At 37.3% G+C, this 21,528-nt stretch overlaps 1 long non-coding RNA gene and 1 pseudogene across 1 annotated transcript; one reads left to right on the top strand and one right to left on the bottom strand.

Moving 5' to 3' along the window:
• Positions 1 to 9,341: 9,341 nt before the first annotated feature.
• LOC144381295 (uncharacterized) lies at positions 9,342 to 20,071 on the top strand. The gene is made up of 4 exons (XR_013446206.1): positions 9,342 to 9,458; positions 9,561 to 9,904; positions 13,746 to 13,806; positions 19,239 to 20,071. It is a non-coding gene; the product is annotated as an uncharacterized LOC144381295 (long non-coding RNA).
• Positions 9,501 to 11,529, bottom strand: LOC118534836 (COP9 signalosome complex subunit 3-like; annotated as a pseudogene).
• Positions 20,072 to 21,528: the final 1,457 nt, after the last annotated feature.

Genomic DNA, 21,528 nt, shown 5'->3' with positions numbered 1-21,528 from the left:
AAACAGATGAACTGCTTGTCTTTATTCTTTTATTTTGGCCTATGTGCAGGCCTGGAATATGATGATGTGGGAAGGAATATGTGCTTTGTTATCAGGTACAACCGGAATTGATTCCCCGCTCTGTCATTTTCTGGGGACATAATGTGTAGTATGCACAGAGGCCCTGTGAGCTTCAGCTTGCTCATTTGTAAATTTGGGATATTGAAAAGATATTAATAGCTACTATTATTGAGACCTTGCTAAGTATATACTGTTCTAAATGCTTTACATTTATTACCTTAAGTCTCAAAACACCTCTGAGGTAGATACTATTATTATTCCTGCACATATAGATGAGGTCGATACTATAATTATCCCCATATTATAGGTGAAGTAACAGAGACACAGAGAGGTTAATTGATGCCCAGAGTCACTCAATTACTGAGGAGTGGAGCCAGCATCGAAACTCTGCTCTTGCGACTTCAAAGCCCATGCACAAAATGGTTATTGTGAGGATTATTTGCAAAGGTCAATACTGCTATTCTTCAAAAAGGGTGGTTCTCAGGACTCTAGTTGAATTCCGTTAACATAAGTGTACCATGTGCTAATTTGACCCTGTTACAAAGACTCCCTTAGTTGCAGGATTTAAGGGACAAATGCCCTGGTTCTAGACCATGATTTCTCCCCACCTGTTGACAGTAAGAGTCCTTAACCAACTCTTAATGTTGCAATTTCTTAAATTCTGGCAATTGTCTCAAATTTCATAAAACAGTAATATTTGGTCAGCTGAAGACTCTCACTCATGCCTGAATAGCCATGGGCACCTCCTCATCTTCACAGTCCTTGCTCCAAAATTTTTTCTAACTGCCCACCAGCAGAGAAGGAATGTCCAACCGGAAACTACTATGGGGAGTTCGGTAGATTTTACAAAGTGAACTTTTCTGAACTATTTGGTATAAGTATCTACACATCATGATATTTTGCCTTCTCCATTGTTTCTTTATTCAAGGATTTTTATGATAAATACTGTAGTTTAAATGAATTACATTTCTTAAAATTATTTTTAAAAAAAGGTCTTTTGTGGACCATTAAATCACTTGTAAAGGCATGGGAGAGAACAAATCTACCAAATGCATTCATTTACTGCCAACTTTTTTTCCACAAACATTGGTCGAATCTCTTCTAAAACAAAAGCTGAGAAGGACAACAACAGATCCAAACATTTTTATTGGATTATATGTGCCACGGTTTTATTCTGTGAGCCCTTCAATCATCTGGATAGAATATCATCTGTTCTGTATTGTTGGTACATTGTGAAAAGGTTTTTATAGATTTGAATTTTCTGGGAAGATTACTAGGGTTATAAGATGCTATCTCTAGGCATGCTATCTGTCCTTTTGTCTATAAATTTGTCTTTCATCCATAAAAGAGCCTCCTGCTAGGAGCCCAGCAGACCTGACAAACATATAACATTGTGAATCTATGATCCAGAGAGGTAGATGAATGGGACAGATCAATGAATCACCTAAACAAGATGCAGGCATCTCTATACATACTGAAAAGTAGCATAAATGAAAGTGATCATTCTTTTCTCTTCTTTTGCCCCCACCTGTCTACCAAATAACCTCCTGACAACAGGCTACACTCTTCTGTTTGTGCTCACGTCTTCCAGATGTCAGCTGACGCTTCCCAGCCCCTGGAATCCACATAAAATTGGTTCAAGCCCCCCTCCCAAACACTGGAGATGACCAAGCCCTCCCTGTACCGAAGTTTTCTAAATTTTAGGGTGGAAAGGGGAATGTGAGCAAGGAAGCAAGGATGACATTTTCTGGTCATTTCTGTCTCAAACTATTCCTTCATTTGAGTTAGTTTATTCTGCGAAGAAGAGTTTCACACGTGGCCTCTTTGTGCTGTACACATGACAAACCACACATGAAACATGGCTTCCTCTTCAAGTTCTGCAGGAATCTTATCAACTCATCTTCCCAAGTCATGCCTAAACTGAGACTAAAGAGGTTAACCAAGTAAAGAGGTTTCGGGTTGGGGTGTCCAAGCAGAGGAAAGGAAACTCCATGTGGTAATGCCTTCAAGCAAGAGAAAGCACGATATATACTTGCTGTTGAAAGAGAATTAAGTTTGGCTTCATATTTTTCCTCATTTGGGTGTTTCTTCACTCCTCATTTTCAACACAACCCAGTACAGCTGTGTATTTCTTCAGACAAGACAAAAAAGACAAGTATCTGCTGTTGCTGTTCTTTTTATTAATACCAAATCAAAATTACACTTTCACATGGCACCGTGCATTCCAGTTTCCAAAGCAATTGTCACGATCTCATTGGAAACCCCCAATGGCCCATCACCACCAGCGATATCAGCAAATCATCTCCATCATAGACCCATTTTTGGATTTCAATAAAAATGACTTCTAGAACCTCCTGAAACATCAAACATTTTAAAAATAATTGACAAAATTACCAAAATCTTCACCTCAAAGCAAAAGATTGGTTTATCAAAGGCACACCAATTGCATATATAAATCAGTTCCCTCCGTGGTCTGGGAGTGAGACACAACATTTTTCTTCTACAGTCAAGAACACAAGGAGCAGCATTTTAGAATAATCGTTTACATATTTGTAAAAGTTAAAAAAAATAGCGTTTATAACACTTTGAAAAAGAATAATTGGTATATTTTTATAAAGCATTAAAGACATTATCTCTCACTTTTCACCTTTATAACACTCACTTTGGTCTGATAAATGTGGAGGGAAGAGACAGTGGGTTCTGGGCCTCCCCAAGCCTTGCCAGGAAGCAGTTACTCGTTTGGCAGCTCATACCTGAAGACGAACAATTGCACATAAGTCCTTGCTGACTTGTCTGTGAAGTGTCTGGCTAGAGTTGGTCTATTTAAAACAGTGGTGAAGGCATGGGTCAGTGCTCTTGGACCAGAGGATTTTTGTACACCACAAGAGGCCTCAGAAGGGATGTGTTCTCCCCAGCTGACCCTCCTGATGATCCCGGGCCAAGTGTTTTCTCTGGAAAGGCTGGTTTCTCTCAACGCCCCCTTTCTGTCTGTGTTTCTTGGTTACCAGACTTGCTTACTTCAAAATATCCTCCAAGCCTGTGATTTCTTCCTCTTCTGTTTTTTCTCCAAACAACCTTCATTTTCTCAAAAGTGTTCACAAACTTCTCTATGTTTTAGCTATCACAAGGCTGAGCACATTTCCTGGTGGCTGAATAAGCTCTATTCAACACAAATAAATTAAGGAGGAATCAGCAAATTGCTTTACCATTGTGAATGCTCATTAAAACTTGGAAAAAGACTCAGGAGCACAGACTCATTCCCTTAGAAGTATGATTGCATCAACAGGTTATAGGAATCTTTGAACACTGAGCATTGGCTCTGTGTGGAAGCGTTACATTGGCATTATTACCTTGGATTTCATTTTCCCAGAGTTTGATCATTTTATTTGCATTCGATTAAAAGTATTTAAAAATTTTAGCACAAAACTTCTTCCTCATTCTCTAAAGGGCACCAGACCGAAGTTGATTGTGCAATAGAAAGGAAATGGTAATCAGAGTGCAAAGCAGCGGAAAGATCCCTACAGCTTTGTGGATCAGAAATGGAGTCAGGAGGCTCCCAGAGGAAGCCAGGTTATTTCTTTACTCTCTGTATAGACACCAACATACAAAACATGTGGTATCTTGTTGTAAGAGTAAAGTGGCTCTAGGGTCAATGGCTTGGCCTTGAAGAAAACCACACTCTTGAACACTTTAGATCCAGCATGATGGTGAAAACCACAGGCTGTGAGATCAGAGCTGGCTCAGTGACACTTGCCACAAGTTATGGGATCCTGGTGAAATTATCTACCCCCAGCCTTAGTTTCCTCATTTGTAAAGTGATTTTCATAACATTAGCTTTTTTATACATTGTCATAGGGGATAAAGCAAAAAAAAAAAAAAAAAAAAAAATTACGTATATAAAGAATTCCCCACAAGATATATAAAAAAGTTCCTCATTAGATACACCACATGAAAAATGCACAAACTGAGGGTTGCTGGAGTGGTGGGGGGTGGGAGGGATGGGGTGGCTGGGTGATAGACATTGGGGAGGGTATGTGCTATGGTGAGCGCTGTGAATTGTGTAAGACTGTTGAATCACAGACCTGTACCCTTGAAACAAATAATATATGTTAATAAAATAAATAAATAAATAATAAAAAATAAAAAATGCTCAATAAATAAAATATACTGTTTTTTGTTAGCTCTTGATTTGTACCATTTGAGGGTCTTTTGTACTCTCATTGACACCTTGGTCAATTCCCTGGAGCTGAGCTACGTGGACAATTCTGGGGGTGGGAAGCTGTTAATCAACAAAATGTTTGACAAACCGAAATCCCAGTTCTATCAGAAACATATCCATTACTGCAGTATCATTGAAAGCAGGACCTGGGTTGTCCTCACCGTGATAAAGCTGGCAGCCAAAAGTGCTGTAAACACGTAGGGCCTGAGGGATATCTACTCACTTGAAATGATCTGACATACTTGGTAATAAAATTGTTTATGATACTAAAAAATCTGAGATGCACACAAACATTATTTTCTATCATATAGCATTAAGATGAATCCTTAATGGAAACTGAAAGTAATTAACCAAGAGTGACAGATCATCTACATTGTTGTACAGACACATTTAGTTGCTTGCCAAGTAGGTGTAAGTTAGCATTTATCAATCAGAAAAAAAATGTCTTTGTTCTGTTTGTTATTAGTGGAAAATAAATTCTGTGAGGTTTTTCCCCTAACGCCATTTATGGTGCTCTAGGCGTCTGCATCGTATCGGTCTTGCTAGAAGAATTTTACATTTATTAAAGAGGAATTGAGACTGACTTTTAACAATTTCATAAATTTAATTTGGAAGTTTTATTAAGTGAATTAAGGTACCTGATAATGTGTAGTTTTTGTTCAGAAATTCTTATTTCTATCTATATTCATCTTTAATAATTATGGGTTGATTAGCATTTCAGTGTATCAGGTAGCTATGACCTTCAACTTGCTGATCTGGCTTTTGCTTTTCCTGTGTTAATTTATGAATAATTTACATTGGGCCCATGGGCATTTTACGATACACAATGACACGGTTATCTTGACAAATTGCTAATTAACAATTTTATCAGCAACCTCACTCCAGTACAGAGCAGATATGCTTTAGGAACTTTGTGCTTTTTAACGACGTCTAATACAGTGCTTTGCAAGGAGTAGTAAAGAACAACAAATTGAGGAATGGTTAATTTCTATAAATTGTGTGATGAATGGTTTGAAGGTCAATTCAAGTACTTTTCAAGAAAACTAATACCCCCGTTTCTTCTTAAAGTCCTCTATACGTTGTTTTCTATTCTATACACGTGGGCTGTGTACCTTTACTGCTGATGATTTCAAGTGGTCTGAAAAGTTATCAACCTAAAGACAATATTTTTGCAATAAAAAAAGGAGTAAAAATATGTACAAACAAGGGAAAATGTAACTGAACCACGAACCTCTATAGAAAGTACTTATAATAAAATAAATAGAAATTTGTCTTTAAAGTAAACAAGGTATCCATTACCCAATTAGAAAATATATTAAAAATTGAGAAAATCCAATTTTAGGAAGAACTTATAAGAGTGGGCATTGCCATACTCTTCTAGTGAAGTGAGCAGTAGCATTTTGCTTTAGATAGTACTTTGGCATTATGGAGTAATCACTCCAAAATCGTCCGTACTTTTTGACCTATAGTGACACAATTAGGAAATATGGTCTAAGGAAATAACCCTAAAATCAAAAAATGCTTTATGAAAAAAACATGTTTATGAAAGTATTATTTGTAATAGAGAAGAATCAGAAGTTAATTTTCCATCAAAACGAAGTGATTATTTATGATACAGCCATATAATGGAACATTATAAACTCATAAAAAGTATAATGTGGAAAGTTACTTAAAATTTCGTTATATAAAAATAAAGTATAAAACTCTACTCAACAATGTTAACAATACTTTTCTTTTGGAAGATTGGAATATGGATTGGTTTTTCTCTCTTTTCTATTTTTATGTAGTTATGGACTATCTTTTAATCACTATTTTTTAAATTCAAGAAAAATAAATTACAGAGTTCACCGTAATAATCTATTTGGAGATTATGCTCTGGACTTTTTCATAGCCCAAGAAATTATGTCATGTTAAACCAAGATTGCCAAGTATGCTTTCAAGGACTCTCAAGAGTAAGCGGCCTTATTAAAGATTCTTTGGCTTACCTAGTCTATGGCAGAGGCAGCAGCATTTGTGAAAATCCTGATACTGGTTAGAACTCTGTATGTATGAGGGACTGAAGGAAGCCAGTAGCCAGTATGGCTGTAGCTTCGAGAGGGAAGAGCAGGTCCAGTATCAGCAGATGAGCTTAATCTATGGACAAGCAGCAGATCATACTTGCCTTTGTTCATCCTCAGGGCAACGGGAAGATTTTGCAAGATTTTTGAAAAGAAAAATGACAAGATTCAATGTACTTTCTAATTAGATCATTGACTTTCATTCTTTCAAAACATGTTCTCATTCTCTTTTTACTGAGTCTAGTTTCTATATTAAAATCCTCTTTTTTCTGGGGCTCTTGGGTGGCTCCGTTGGTTAAGTATCTGACTCTTGATTTTGGCTCAGGTCATGATCTCAGGGTTGTGAGACTGAATCCTTTGTGGGGCTCAATGCTGAGCATGGAGCCTGTTTAGGAGTCTCTCTCCCCTTCTCCCCCTGCTCCCCCCCACTATTCTCTTTCTCTCAAAAAAAAAAAATCCTCTTTCTTGATATTGGTAATGTGTATTTTCTTTTTTTCTATTTTCTATTTGTCTTGATAGCAGTTTATCACTTTTTTTTTTTTTAGATTTTATTTATTTGAGAGAGAGAGAGCGAGCCCTAGCAGGGGAAGGCAGAGGGAGAAGCAGACTCCCCGCTGAGCAGGGAGCCCGATGTAGGACTTAATCCCAGGACCCTGGGATCATGACCTGAGCCGAAGGCAGACACTTAACTGACCGAGCCCCAGCAGTTTATCACTTTTATTAATTTTTCCAATGAACCAAATTGTGGCTTTGTTAATTTTTCTCTATTACATATTTTATCTTCTGTTTTGTTGACTTTTGTTTTTATCTTATTTATATGCATCATTCTACATTATATAGGTTAGATTTCCTAGCTTAGTGAGATCAAGTTTAAATCACTGACATTTTTTTTAGGTATTTATTTTCTAAAAATGCCCTTAAGTAGTAAATTTCTTTCTAAACTCTGCATTGACTGCATCTAGCAAGTTTAATGGGTTATGTATGCTATGGTATTCAATATTGTTTAATTTCTTCTTTCGACACATGAAATTTTAGAAACACATATGGAAAAATTTTAGTTGTATATTTTGGCATTTGATTTTTGTATTATTGTGTTAAATTCATTCATAGAATTGTCAGTATAAAATTGTCCATCTTAATATTTCCATTTATTCATTTTATAGAATCCAATTATCTGGCAAATTTTTCATCTTTTCATCTTTTTCTCATTTTTTTTCTTTTTTCCTTGAATATATTAATTAAGGTTATTTTGTTCTGGTCTGATGACTTTTTAACACTTGAGTTTCTATAGGTGTGTTTTTATTGTAGTTTTATTCTCTCTCAGTATTCAATTATATGATCCTTTATAACCAAATTATTGTAAATTTTTAAATGTAGACAAATAGAGAAGGAGGCTGATCACCTTAAAACTGAGCTGAATAAAGCTTAGGTTTCAGTTTTATTAGGACTCAGTCTATGTCTGGTTCATTTCTTATGTTGGCCCCTTGCCTCTAAAGCTTTTGACACAGGCCAAGTTCATATTCTCAGACATTAGGCCACATCCAAAATTGCAGATGCTTTCCAGAAAATGTACTTGCAGATAATCAGCTCACCTTCCCAAGATTCAAGACAATCCTGGACCATAGTTCCTCTGGTACATGTTGCTTCCACAACTTCCCAGTGTGATTAAAAATGATCATTTTATTATACATTTTACATTTCATTTGGCTCTTTTTCCCCCCTTGTTCTTAGTAGTAGCTTGATCTGTCACAAACTACTTCACCCAAATGCAGAAGTACAGATGATTTTATTTTCTGACACTTTACCTACCTGTAAATTCTGATTTTTCTAAATTTAGTTTGAGATTTCATTTATAATAAATATGCAATGGAGACAAGAATGTCTGATCTCACCATTTCTATTCAATATTTTACTGAAAGTTCTAACCAGGGCAAGTAGGCAAGAAAATGAAATAAAAGTCATCCAGATTGGAAAAGAAGAAATAAAATAATCCCCATTTCAGATGGCATGGTCTTGAATATAGAATATCCTCAGTAATCCACTGTAAAGCCATTAGAACTAATATATGAGTTAATAAGATTGCAGTATACAAAATTAATATACAAAAATCATTTGCATTTCTGGGTACTAGATTAATCATTTGTAATATGAAGTTCAGCAAGCAATTCCATTTATAATAGATCAATAGGAATAAAATACTCAGGTATCAGTTTAACAGAAGAAGTGAAAAATTTATACACTGAAAATGACAAAGCACCATTGAAAGAAATTAAAGAAGATCTAAATAAATGAAAACACATCCCATGGTCATGACTCAGACGACTTCATATTGTTAAGATGGAAATACTCTGAGTGGCAATAATACCCTGCTCCAAATATGTGCACATGCTAATCTCTGGAACCTGTGAATGCCCCTTTATATGGCAAAAGAGACTTTGCAGACATGGTTTAATTAAGGATTTTGACAGGGAGAGATTATACTGGATTATCCAGATACACAGAGTATAATCATATGGTCCTTATAAGAAGGACACAAGAGGAGTCAAAGTCAAAAGACAATGAAATTGCTGAAGCAGAGATTGGAGTCATGAACTTTCAGTTGAGGAAGGGGCTACAAGCCAAGGAACAGAGGCAGCCACCAGACACTGAAAAGGCAAGGGAACAGACTCTCTCCTCCTTGCTTCCAGAAGGAACCAGCCCTGTGGATGTCATGACTTTAGCTAAGTGACACTCATTTTGGGTTTCTGACCTCCAGGACTGTAAGAAAATAAACTTGTGCTGTATTCAACCACTATGTTTGTGGCAATTTGCTATACCAGCAATCGGAAACTAATATACTCCTCAAATTCATCCACAGATTCAATGCAATCAATATCAAAATTGAAAGTTTTATTTTTAATCTAAAACAAAAAAGGTAGATTTAATGCAAGAATAACATGAACCTGAGGATAAATAAATCCACAACATACTTTAAAGTTTAAGGATTTTTTTTTTCTTTTCTTTGTAGAAAGAAGGTTATCTGAAAGCACAGGACTGAAGATGTCAAAAAAATTTGTCTAATATCCAGATGAAACAGTCTTGGTCCTCCCTTGCCACTCTTCTAACACTCACCACTGGACAAGGTGATGGTTTCACCTTTGTTTAATTCAGGATGCATGTTAGTTTCAAGAGTAACTGGATGGCTTGTTTACTGATTCATCTTCTTGTGATCCTCTTTTGCACAGATTTGAGGACTCACTGCAACCTCTTCATCCATGGTCTTCAGTCACTCATCAAGCTCCATATATTCAACATTTCCTGATCAATGTTATGAAGCATGGCTGGATTATATATTAAATTCTGGAGGGGGTCATTATAAAAAGTGATCATAACATTCTTTTGATTAATATTTGCAAAAATGTCACCATCTTCTATCATGTGTAGTAGATATTTTCCCTCTCTTGAGGCCCAGATTGCACACAACTTGCCATATCTCATAAGAGTAATGTTTAAAAAAGTCTTTGCAAGCCTTTCAATATTCTTTTAAAGAGATGACAAGTTTTCCTTCTCCCAATCTTATGATGTTAACGTAAGTAAAAATTTCACTGTAATTGTTACCGGGTTTCTAAGTTCTGAAAGATTAATTGGTTGAATACATTTGTGCTAACTCATGGTAAACATTGCTAGGGGACTTACTGAATCTACCCATAATCTGAGATGTATGATTTGGTAGCTATCGTATTCTGCCAAGTAAATATCAGAGAAGCTAGAATACATTTTTTTACATAACTCCAACATGACATGACAGGTCACCATGGCAGGGGTGGGGGCTAGCCTGTTCGGGGGAAGTAAGTGCTCTTTATCCCTTCGTAGATTACCCCTCCATGTAACAATATAGCAAAAAGTGCTTTGTATCATAGGTTTCTGTTCCTAAAATGCACCTGAGATTTTTTTTTTTTTTCAGATATAAAGAGGCCAATAGATCAGGGGATCATTGCCATTGAAAATATTATTACGGGCGCCTGGGTGGCTCAGTCGGTTAAAGCTTCTGCCTTCGGCTCAGGTCATGATCCCAGGGTCCTGGGATGGAACTCCATATCAGGCTCCCTGTTCCATCGGGCTCCAGGGGGGAGTCTGCTCCTCCCTCTCTCTCTGATCCTCCCCCTGCCCGTTCTCTCTCTCTTTCTCACTTCTCTCAAATAAATAAATAAAATCTTAAAAAGAAAGAAAGAAAATAATGTTGCTAAATAGTTCCCTAGAGGAGGAGACACGCCCCTCCACACAGGGCCACGTGGGGAAACAGCATGCTCAGTCAGGTGGCAGAAGGAGCAAGGGGAAAGTGGGGCTCAAAGCCTTTATATTCTGGTTTTTGAAGGAAGAAATGGGCAAGGTAGAGCAGGCAAGCTAAGCAAGCTTAGGAATGGATAGTTTGAATAATTTTGATAGGCTCTGGGTTATAGCAGTGATCTCTAGTTGTCCGGTCCCTGGATCTGGGGTGATTTAGGTTAGGGGAATAATATTCCTGACTGCAGGAGTCTGAAAATGAAACCGAGGTAGAGCTGGAGGGATTGATTGGTTTGCATATCAGATGCATGCTCACAGGCAAGTTGTTAGCTGTCTCTAGGAATTAGCTAACCCCTCCCCAGGTCCACAGGTCCCCCCAAATTGTCAAAACATCATAAAAGACAGAAAACAAAAACCATGATTAGTAGAGCTCGAGTCTCTTTACAGATACCCATCATATCTATGTCAAGATGTGGAAGGGTGTTCTTAAAGCATCTTGCTCACAAGCAAAGCTGGCAAAGATCAGCACGTATTGAAGTTAGTTAGTTTGTATTCATCTGGAGCTTGTCTATTGCTACTTTAAGGATGCCAATTTCTCCCAAGGGCTATTTGCTTCCACAAGTGCATTTGTTAACTGACAGCAAAGCCCAGTGAAATTATTTGTTGCATATTGAATATACTCCCCATTACAAGTACTAATGAAAAGCTATACCTTTAAGAATCTTATGTGGAAACCAGGAACACTGGGCATTGAAAACTTTGCAAACAAACGGGCAAGGACACCCAAAAAATGTTCTAGGATATCTGGAGCCCCAAACATAGCTCCCAGGTACGATGAGTTACAAAAAGTTGCAAAAAGTTCCCTACTCTTGTTGATCAATTCACAAAGTTGAATCATTTGCCTTTTAGCTGAGACCTAACACTGTTCACAAATTGAGGGCAGACACCGTGTTTTCCCCCGAGTAGTCTAAGTGACAGAGACAGCTTGGGCAGGAAGAGGTGGCCAGTCTGGGAGGAAATGCCACAGTGAATCACCAGAGGGCCTCCAGACCCCCTGCAAAAATTGACGAGCTAATTCGAAAATCTATATGGAAAAGCAAGGGACCCCAGATGCCAAAATAACCTTTAAAAACAAGAACAAAGCCCGAATTCAAATCTTACTATAAAGCTACAGTAATCCTGGTGTAAAGATAAATTTATAGATCAACAAATAGAACTGACAGTTAAGAAATAACGCATACATTTATAGTCGGTTGATTTCTGACAAGGGTGTGAAGACCAATCAATGGGTAAAGAACAATTGTCAACAAATAGTCTCCAGACAACTGAATATCCACATACAAAAGAATAAATTTGGACCTCCTACCACACATTATTCATAAAAATCCACTCAAAATATATTATAAACTTAAAAGGAAGAGCAAAAGTATAAAAGGCTTAGAGGAAAACATAGGTGAAAATCTCTGTGCCTTGATTTAGAAAGTGGTTTCTTATATATAATACCCAAAGCACAAGCAACAGCAACAAAAAAGATAAATTAGACTATATTAAAATTAAAAACTTTATGCTGCAAATGATACCAACAAGAAAGTTAAAAAACAACCCAGAGAATAAGAGAAAATATCACCTATCTGATCATGGACCTTTATACATCTACAATATATAAAGATCCCTTCCAACTCAATAATAAAACAATAACTGAATTTAGAAATGGGCAAAAAATTTGAGTAGACATTCCTCCAAAGATATACAAATGGACAATAAACACATAAAGAAATGTTTAACATCAGTAATTATTAGGAAAATGCAACTTAAAACCACATGAGATACTAATTTGCACCCATCAGGATGGTTATAACCAAAGAGACAGACAGTAATGAGTGTTGACAATGATGTGGAGAAGTTTGAATTCTCATTCATTGCTGGTAAGAATATAAAATGGCACAGCCACTTTGGAAATATTTTGGCAGTTCCTCAAAATGTTACGTTGTTACCATATGACCCAGCATTTCCATTCTAGGTGTATACCCAAGATAAATAAAATATATGTCCACACAAAAATTTGCACATGAATATTCATAGTAGCATGATCCAAAATAGAAAAAAAAATGGAACTATCATATATGTCCTTTAACCAATGAAAAGATAAATAAGGTGTGGCATAACTATATAATAAAGTGTTATTTGACAATTAAAGGAATAAGGTACCAATGCATGCTACAATATGGATGGACCTTGAAAACATTATGGTAAGTGAAAGGAGCCAATTACAAAAGGCCACATATTCCATGATTCCATTTTTTTTTTTAAAGATTTTATTTATTTACCTTAGAGAGAGAAAGAGAGAGAGCAGAAGCAGGGAGAGGAGCAGAGGGAGAGGGACACAGACTCTGCACTGAGCACAGAGCCCAAGGCGGGGCTCAATCCCAGGACCCTGAGATCATGACCTGAACCAAAATCAAGAGTCCAACACATTACTGACTGAGCCACCCAGGCCCCCCTCCATGATTCCACTTATAAAAAACAATTCAGAATAGGTGAATCTGTGAAGACAGAAAGTATATTAGCCTAGTACCTAGGGCTGGGGAATATGAGGAAGGAAGGATTATGGAGTGAATGTTAATGGATATGGGTTTATTTTTGAGTTGATAAAAATATTCCCACATTAGATTGTGGTGATGCCTGTACAGCTCTGTGAATATACTAAACACCATTGAATTGTAAATTTCAATAGTTAATTTTATTGTGTGTCAATTATATAACAATGAAGATGATAAAAAAATGTTACACAAAAATGCAATGGAAATTAAAGTATGAAAACATAGTGTTGTATTAAAATTACATCAGAATAGGGACACCTGGGTGGCTCAGTTGGTTAAGCCTCTGCCTTCGGCTTGGGTCATGGTCCCGGAGTCTGGGGATCCAGTCCCACATTGGGCTCCCTGCTCGGCGGGGAGTCTGCTTCTCTTTCTGACTCTCCCCTTGCTCATGTGCTCTCTCTCTCTCAAACAAATAAATAAAAATACATCAGAATATAATACTTGAATTTTATATAGTAGTATTTATATTTGTTTTAAATCTATTATTATTTATTTAAATGTACAATCGTGAGCTTGGCAGTTGTTTACTGATCTAATTTCCGTAAGTTTTAAAGGAACCTAAAATGAGATCACCGAGGCCTTCGACATTTTTCTGCCAGACATGATGGTAAGCAAAATTATAGATGGTCTCTTTCATAATTGACAGGAGATCCTGATCTGCTTAGAAAAATCACTGATGTTACAAGAGCATGCTCCCTCAAAGCCTAGTGATCTATTGCTGTAGAAGTGTAACCAATCATTCTCACAGCACACGTTTCTGAGGAGTACTTGATATGACTCATTTCTACTTCTGAGTCACATTTTTTTCCCAATAAGCTCAACCTCTGTTGCATCCAGTGCTAGAAGTATAGGGATAATGATACACAATAGTAGAAATGTATATGGTATCATTCCTCTTTTGGTTTTGGAACTAAAAATGAGAAACGGAAGGTGGAGATAATTATGAATCTTCAAAATATGTGGTAACATTTGAAGCCAAGGAATATGAACACAGATAAAAATAATTATATTAGTAATTTATAGTTTTAGGTGCCCACATGTGGCAGAAACTATATAAAATTGCATGTGACCCTCAAAACAATGGGGCAAAGTTATGAATGAAGAAACATGAAGGCTAAGCATGATGCCTAAGTCTCTGCAATTTATCATCAAAACATAGACCCGAAATAAAATAAAATAAATCATCCCCAGTTCATATCACATATGTGTAATATATATAGAATAGATACATATGCGTAAGATATACATGCATATAATGCATATATAATATTGCTATAACCATATATAGTCGAGTATCATAATAAGCAGCAATTAATGTTTCACCTCAGTTTACGATTTTTGAAATTTATTCACCAATGCTCAAAGATGGTAAGTGGCTTGGTCCAAGTTAACCGGGTAGTTCAATGAGAATCAAGACTATACTCAAATTTAAGGCGTCTGCTGAAAAGGCATTTAAAAATATGTCAAGGGATTCCTCTAGTATAAGGGTCAAGGAGCTGGAATTCTTTGTTAACTTTCTTCTTTCCCATCTCGGTCTGGTTTCACTCTGGGTGTTTGAATTGTGAATCGCATTAATAGACATCCACTTTGATTTTCTATCTCTTCCAATTTGCCCCTCTCTTATCCAGAAGCTGATCACTAAAGCAGTGTGTATATATTCAAGTGAATTGGGAAGTTGAATAATTATGCATCGGAATTAGAGCCCCAGTTCTTTGGGGAGGTCGATAATAACTTAGCCTGACCAACCAATTTTTTTTTTTTTTTTCAAAATATCCACTGAGCAATTCTGTTCAACTCTCTGCTTCACTTAAGTGATACAGATTTGAAACAAGCTACAACTGCCTACTTCATAAAAGTACTTCCTCTGAACCTACTGCTTCCATAATCTAAAAGGAGCCACCTTTCAGAGAATGTCTATAGTGATGAACTCTACCAATTTAAAAGTAAGAGAGTACAGCAGTGTGTCAATGAGAAAAGAATAAAAAAAGAAAGTCAAGGAACACTTAGGATTTATGAATCTTATATTCAGGGTTTTTACTGTTCTTGGTATGTTGGCTCACTTTTTTCTCTTTTTCCTGTTCCCAAACTCCCAAGCAACATAATGATGCATTGATCCTAGTTTGAAACACACAGCATGTTTACATTCATTATAGTATTATAGACTATATTATTTTAAATATTTTCTTAAAAAAGAAGCTCTTTGGTGTCCTGTTACTTTGCCTGCTTTCAGTTCGCTCTTTTTCTTTTCTTTTTAATGGTTTTAATGGTTAAGTCTTTCAAGAGAAATGAAGTGCTAGTAAATATAGCCGATTTCAGTACCTTACCTCCGTGGATGCAACTGGCCGGGGGGGGGGTGCGGGGGGGGCATGTGACTCCAGCGAGGCCAATTTAAAATTCTTTTTTGAGACTGTTTTCTAAAGGGAGCTGGAAGAAAAGCGCATTTGCTCTACGGCTCTAGCTATCTTTGGCTCTCCCTGCAAACACTGCTCCTCCTACAGCCCTTCTGAGTGAGCCGTACATTCCAGCCCTTCTCCTTCGTTCAAGGTCACTGCTCCCTCTGCACTTCACTGTAGCCCCAACTTCAGCAGTTTCCCCCTTTACTGGATCCTTCCCATCACTATGCAAACATACTTTTATTCTTTCCCCCCAAATATCTCTTAGCCCACTTGGCCCTTTGTCTAGTTCGCCCGTTTCCCTGCTCCTCTTTAGAGGAAACTGCTTTGAAAATGTTTGTGTTCATTGTAAGGGATCCTTCTTTTCATATTCTCTCTTAAATTCGCTCCAGTCCGTTTGCTTTGCCACTCTCCTCCGTGCCACCAATGACAAGTCGAGTTATTCTTGACTTCTTCCTTTTTCTCACTCTCCACATCCAGACCATCAGACAATCCAGTTTGCTCTACCTTCAAAAGAGGTCTGCAATGCAACCATTTCTCAAGCTCGTTAACCTGGTACAAACCACCACGATCTCTCGCTCAGAGTATGGCGGACACCAGCCACATGGTCTCCCAGCTTCTATCTGCCCCAGCACTTACAGGGTTTGGGCTCAACACTGAAGCAAAATGATCTTGTTAAGTAAAAACCGTATCCCTCCTCTGCTCAGAACCCTCCAGTAGCTTCCTACCTCACCCGGAGTAAAAGCTAAAATCCTGACGATGGCTTACAAGGCTCTACAACCTCTGTGCCTCTCCTCAGCCTTCCCCCTCTCTGACCTCACCCCTGGCTGCTCGCCCATCGGCTCCCGCGCTCCAGCCACACCAGCTTCCTGCTGTTCCACCAACGCACCTACCGTGCTTCTGGCCTTAGTTCTTTGCTCTCTGCCTGGAACATTGTTTCCTCAAATCACTTCAGAGCCAACTCTCTCATCACCTTCAAGTCTTCACTCACACGCCTTCCCAGTGAGACTTTCTGAATTAGTTTGCTAGAGCTGCTATAGCGAAGTATCACAAAATGTATGGCTCAAACAGCAGGAATTGATCGTCTCGCTGTTCTGGAGGCTAGAAGTCCCAAAGGTGTCAGCGGGGTTGGTTCCTTCTGAGGGCTGTTGAGGGAAGATTATGTTCCAGGCCCCTCTCCTTGGCTTAGAGATGGCCATCTTCTTGTTCATAGCGCGTGTCCCTGGATCTTCACATCATCTTCCCTGTGGGTATCTCTGTGTCCACATTTCCCTTTTTTATAAATCATATTAGATCAGGGCCCACCCTAACAACCTCATTTTAACTTGATTACCTCCGTAAGAACTCTATATCCAAATAAAGTCACATTGGAGGTGTTGAGGGTTAGGACTTTAATGTACGCACTTGGGAGGAGACACAGTTCAACCCCTAACAACTTCCCCGACCACCCGCTTCAAATTACAAACCCATTCACTCTTTATCATCCTTTTTATGGCACCTATCACATTCTAGTATACTATAAAAGTATGTCCTTCCCCCCAGGAAGATACGACCACTATATTCTCAGAATATAGAATCGTCCATAGCACATAGTAGGTGCTCAATAATTATTAATTAAAAAGCTTCATCTGTCTGAATCCATTATGCTTTCTCCTTCCAGAAATATTGTCTTTGGAACAGTAACTAAGTAGCTTTTCAGTTACCAGACTCAAAGGCCAAAAATGCCTGAGTGGGCCGCCTAGCTCCTTCTAAAGCTCTACCTACTCTGAAATCACCCAGAAAACACACAGGACTTGACCTCGCCCTAGGAACAAACCAAACACTGCACTGTGCTTAAAACAACAATTGCCAGGAACTTGATGCCTTGAAAATGTAAAAGTGATTTTGCACTAAAGTTAACTTTCTGCTAAGTTTGACACTTTCAGTTTATACTTGATATCCTTACAAAAAGAGATCCTATTCTTTTCTTCATCTCTTTCTGTACATAATACGTTGCATACACACGGGCTTGTTTACTGATAAATCAGTGTCTCTCAGGACCGAGAGGACCAGTCAGAATCAACTTTCTTGAAACCAAATTCTGGCTCAGCTGTACAACCACGGACAACTTTGCTTAACTTCTCTGCATTTGGTTGAATTGTCCGTAAAATGACAGAGATTCCAGAAGGTCCTTTTCTCATTTGCATTTCTCTATTTGTGGATGGATATCATCAAGTCTCTGTGAGAATTATGTGGATATTGTCGGTTTTAATTTACTTACTCAACAGAGAGAACTAGTGGTTCAGATAATCCAAAAGAATATCATGAAATAACATGGCATAGCTTTAAAAATATTGAAAACAAGTACTCATTGCTACAATAGACTAAACTCATTTGCAAATACCCAACACCCTCAGCTCTGTCCTATTTTTACAATAGACAGGGAATAGAAGGAAAGGAGGTTATTTACTTAAAAGGAAGTAACAACTATTAACACACATACCAAGTCATTGAAAATAATATAGTATTATGAGGCAAAGTGTAATCTCAATAAATCTTTAAAGAATTGCTTTTGTGGCCAGTTTTTTGAATGATCTTTGTATTTAGACACAGCAGCTGTTATTCTGATGCATAAAGTATATATACTTTTATATAGTGTGTACTTACCTTGTCTGTCCAGAACCAATGGTATTTGGCAATATGAACATGAAACTATCATCTCTTGATTTGTAGCTGTAACATTCATTGAAGATCTTAGAGCACTGGATTTAAACTCTTTTTCACCTTTCGCCTAAAATATTGTCTCATTTAAAAGCTTATATTTTTAAAGAAGGGCATGAAATTTATAGCTTGCATTTTCCTGACCTTTAAAAGTAATTAATGAACTAACAGTGGCACTTCTACGCCATGCTCCTATAAAAAAGAATGCAAACAGGGCGCCTGGGTGGCTCAGTTGGTTAAGCGACTGCCTTCGGCTCAGGTCATGATCCTGGAGTCCCTGGATCGAGTCCCGCATCGGGCTCCCTGCTCGGCAGGGAGCCTGCTTCTCCCTCTGACCCTCCCCCATCTCATGTGCTCTCTCTCTCTCTCATTCTCTCTGTCTCAAATAAATAAATAAAATCTTTAAAAAAAAAAAAAAGAATGCAAACATCTTTTATTTTGCTACGGAAGAAATTTTTAGGATACATTATAAGCAAAAAAAAAAAAAGGTGTAAAACAATCTTTGTAGTATGCAATCTTTTACTAAGAAATTGGAAAAATAACATATCTGTATATATAAAGAAACATTGAAGGATACAAAAGAAACTCAAAATCCTGGCTATTCCCCATTATATTATTTATATGTCATTTTGATTTTTAAACCATAAGACTACATTGCCTATACAAAAAATTTTTACAAAACTTGAATTATTTTTATCTTATTGGATGAAAGCAACACAAAACATAAATACAATAGAAGGGGAGCTTTTTTCTTCAGCTTTCCTCTCACGAAGCAGATTAAGACAGAAAGGGAGAATCCAAGCTTGTCTCCGTGTATTGTCCAATTATTGTCTATATTTTTATGAGAATGAGAGAATAAAAAGAGCGCTGCTATTTTCTAAAATGAATGTTTTTAGAAGGATCCTTTTTGTATTCACTCAGAATTAAAACTTCTTTCCGTCCACAGCTGCTTTGGGAGGCTTCAGCTGTAATGGAGGAGTCACAGATGCCCGCGTCCGCCAGGAGTCCCAGAAACAAAGCTTCAGCCACTGGTGCCCTCTGCTTGTTTGTGCTCATGCTCTGCTGGGGCAGGCGGTGATGTTAATGCAGTGAAATAGTCTATTTTTGTGCGACACTAAATGTTTTCATTTGCTGTGTAATCATACACATAATCCCTATTCCTAATGAATCCTGAAGCAAGCTCGTGAGGATGGCCACATTATGGTCCAGCAGGAAGACACGGTAACAGCAGTCCCGTGCAACGCGGGTGAAAAGCAGCAAGGTGGATATTAGTTAACTTTTTACAGTGATCTCTAATTTCCTTAGCTTATTTTTCATATACCTCCCTCTCATTTCGGTGAGTACTCTATCCATAATACCTATGGCTAATACGTGTATCCAAAAATAAAATACATATGATCCATAATCCATACATCAGAAACTACTGCTGTTTTTCAACTTTATATTTCATGACTTGTCAACTCTGAATATTCTTACAGATATTGGTAATGGGGTTCTAGCCTAAGAATCTCTGTGTAATCCCTTCCAAAATTTTTAGGACAAAATATAAGTCACAAGATAACATAATTTGTTAAAATTTGTTGAATGGATTAAGTAGGCAGAAAAAAATGCTAAGAAGAATGGTTAGGAATTGTCTTCTTTGAAAATGAATGACATTTCAATGTGAAAGAGTTCTTACAGAATTACTAACCCATCAAGAGTTACATTAAAAAGGACTGAAGTGCAGTTCTTAGTGGATGTTTATTCCAGTTGACTCACCACCCTAGTGCTTACTTTGAAATCTTTCAGTCATTACTTTTGTGCCAATTAAATAAAAATTTTAAAAGCATTGGATGAACCATAATAAAATGGCCATCTCTCTAATTTTGCATAAATTCCTCATGTCTACATATCTAGTCCTATAGGGTTGTATTCTTTTTAAAAATTATTTATTTATTTATTTATTTATTTATTTATTTTTGAGAGAGAGATTGAGAGAGAGAGAGAGAGTGAGTAGGAGCGCATGAGCAGGGAGGGAGGGGCAGAGGGAGAGGAGAGAAAGAATCCCAATCAGGCTCCATACTCAGCTCAGTGCAGAGTCCCACGTGGGGCTCAATCTCATGACCATGAGATCATGAGCTGAGCTGAAACCAAGAGTTGGATACTTAACCGACTAAGCCACCCAGGTGCCTCAGAGTTGTATTCTTAGATTTGGAGAAGAGGAACAAAGAGAGGGAATAAGAGTATGTTATTATGTTATTTATGACAGGTAAGGGCCTTTTGAGTATCAACTATATAGTCCTACATATTGAGTAGCAAAATTCTAAGTGTTTCAACAAATGCTTGCTTACAGATATTTCAAACAATGTTCAAATAACCATTTGCTTCATGCAGTAGGAGCTAATTTCAAACTGACCTTGAGTCACTGCAGCATTCTAACGTGCCTTCTGAATCATCAAAGATGCAATTATGGTTAATTTAATTTTAGTGCTAAGAATATGTTAATATGAATAATTTGAAATTATTGCACAGGACTAATAATCTCTATATATAGTTGCTTATGTTAACCAGAATATTAAGTTCAGAGATTTTCACATTGGTCACATGTTTGGAATTTACTCTCCTTATAAAATTTGAAAATAAACTATAACAGTAAACAATGTTGATAATGCTTTAGAAATGTTTTTTAGAGGCACAGGTTTAAACTCTTCCAGAATGCCTTTTTCACCTTTTCATATTTAAATAAATGCTTCTCCCCTGACTGCCCATGGCCCCTTCTACTGCATATTATATGGCAATTAGCTGTTTACATATTCATCTCTTCTCAAAGATACTCAGAGTCTAGAGGACAAGGACTGTCTTATTCATGCATGGTGTTCACACATATATGGTGAATTGGGGGTTTGGCAAACTTTTTATTTTTTATTGAGATATAATTGACATGTAATATTATATTAGTTTCAGGTGTATACCATAATGATTAATATATGTATATATTGCAAAACGATCATCACAATAAGCCTAGTTAGCATTCATCACTACACATGTTACAATTCTTCCTGTGATGAGAATTTTTAAGATCTACTTTCCTCAACTTTCAGAAACACAATACAGTATTATTAACGGCAGTTACCATGCTGTGCAACTTTGAGTTTCATTGAATGATTTGGCTGGTGCCCGCTTCTGTTTCACAGATGACCAGGCCTCTACTCAACAAAACTGTATTGAACTCCTGTGGTATGATTGTCAACATATTA

This window comes from Halichoerus grypus, chromosome 3 (genome assembly GCF_964656455.1).
Source record: "Halichoerus grypus chromosome 3, mHalGry1.hap1.1, whole genome shotgun sequence".
NCBI classification, from domain to species: Eukaryota; Metazoa; Chordata; class Mammalia; order Carnivora; family Phocidae; genus Halichoerus; species Halichoerus grypus.
Note: the sequence above shows the minus strand (reverse complement) of the source record. Positions and strands in the feature narration are given on the sequence as shown.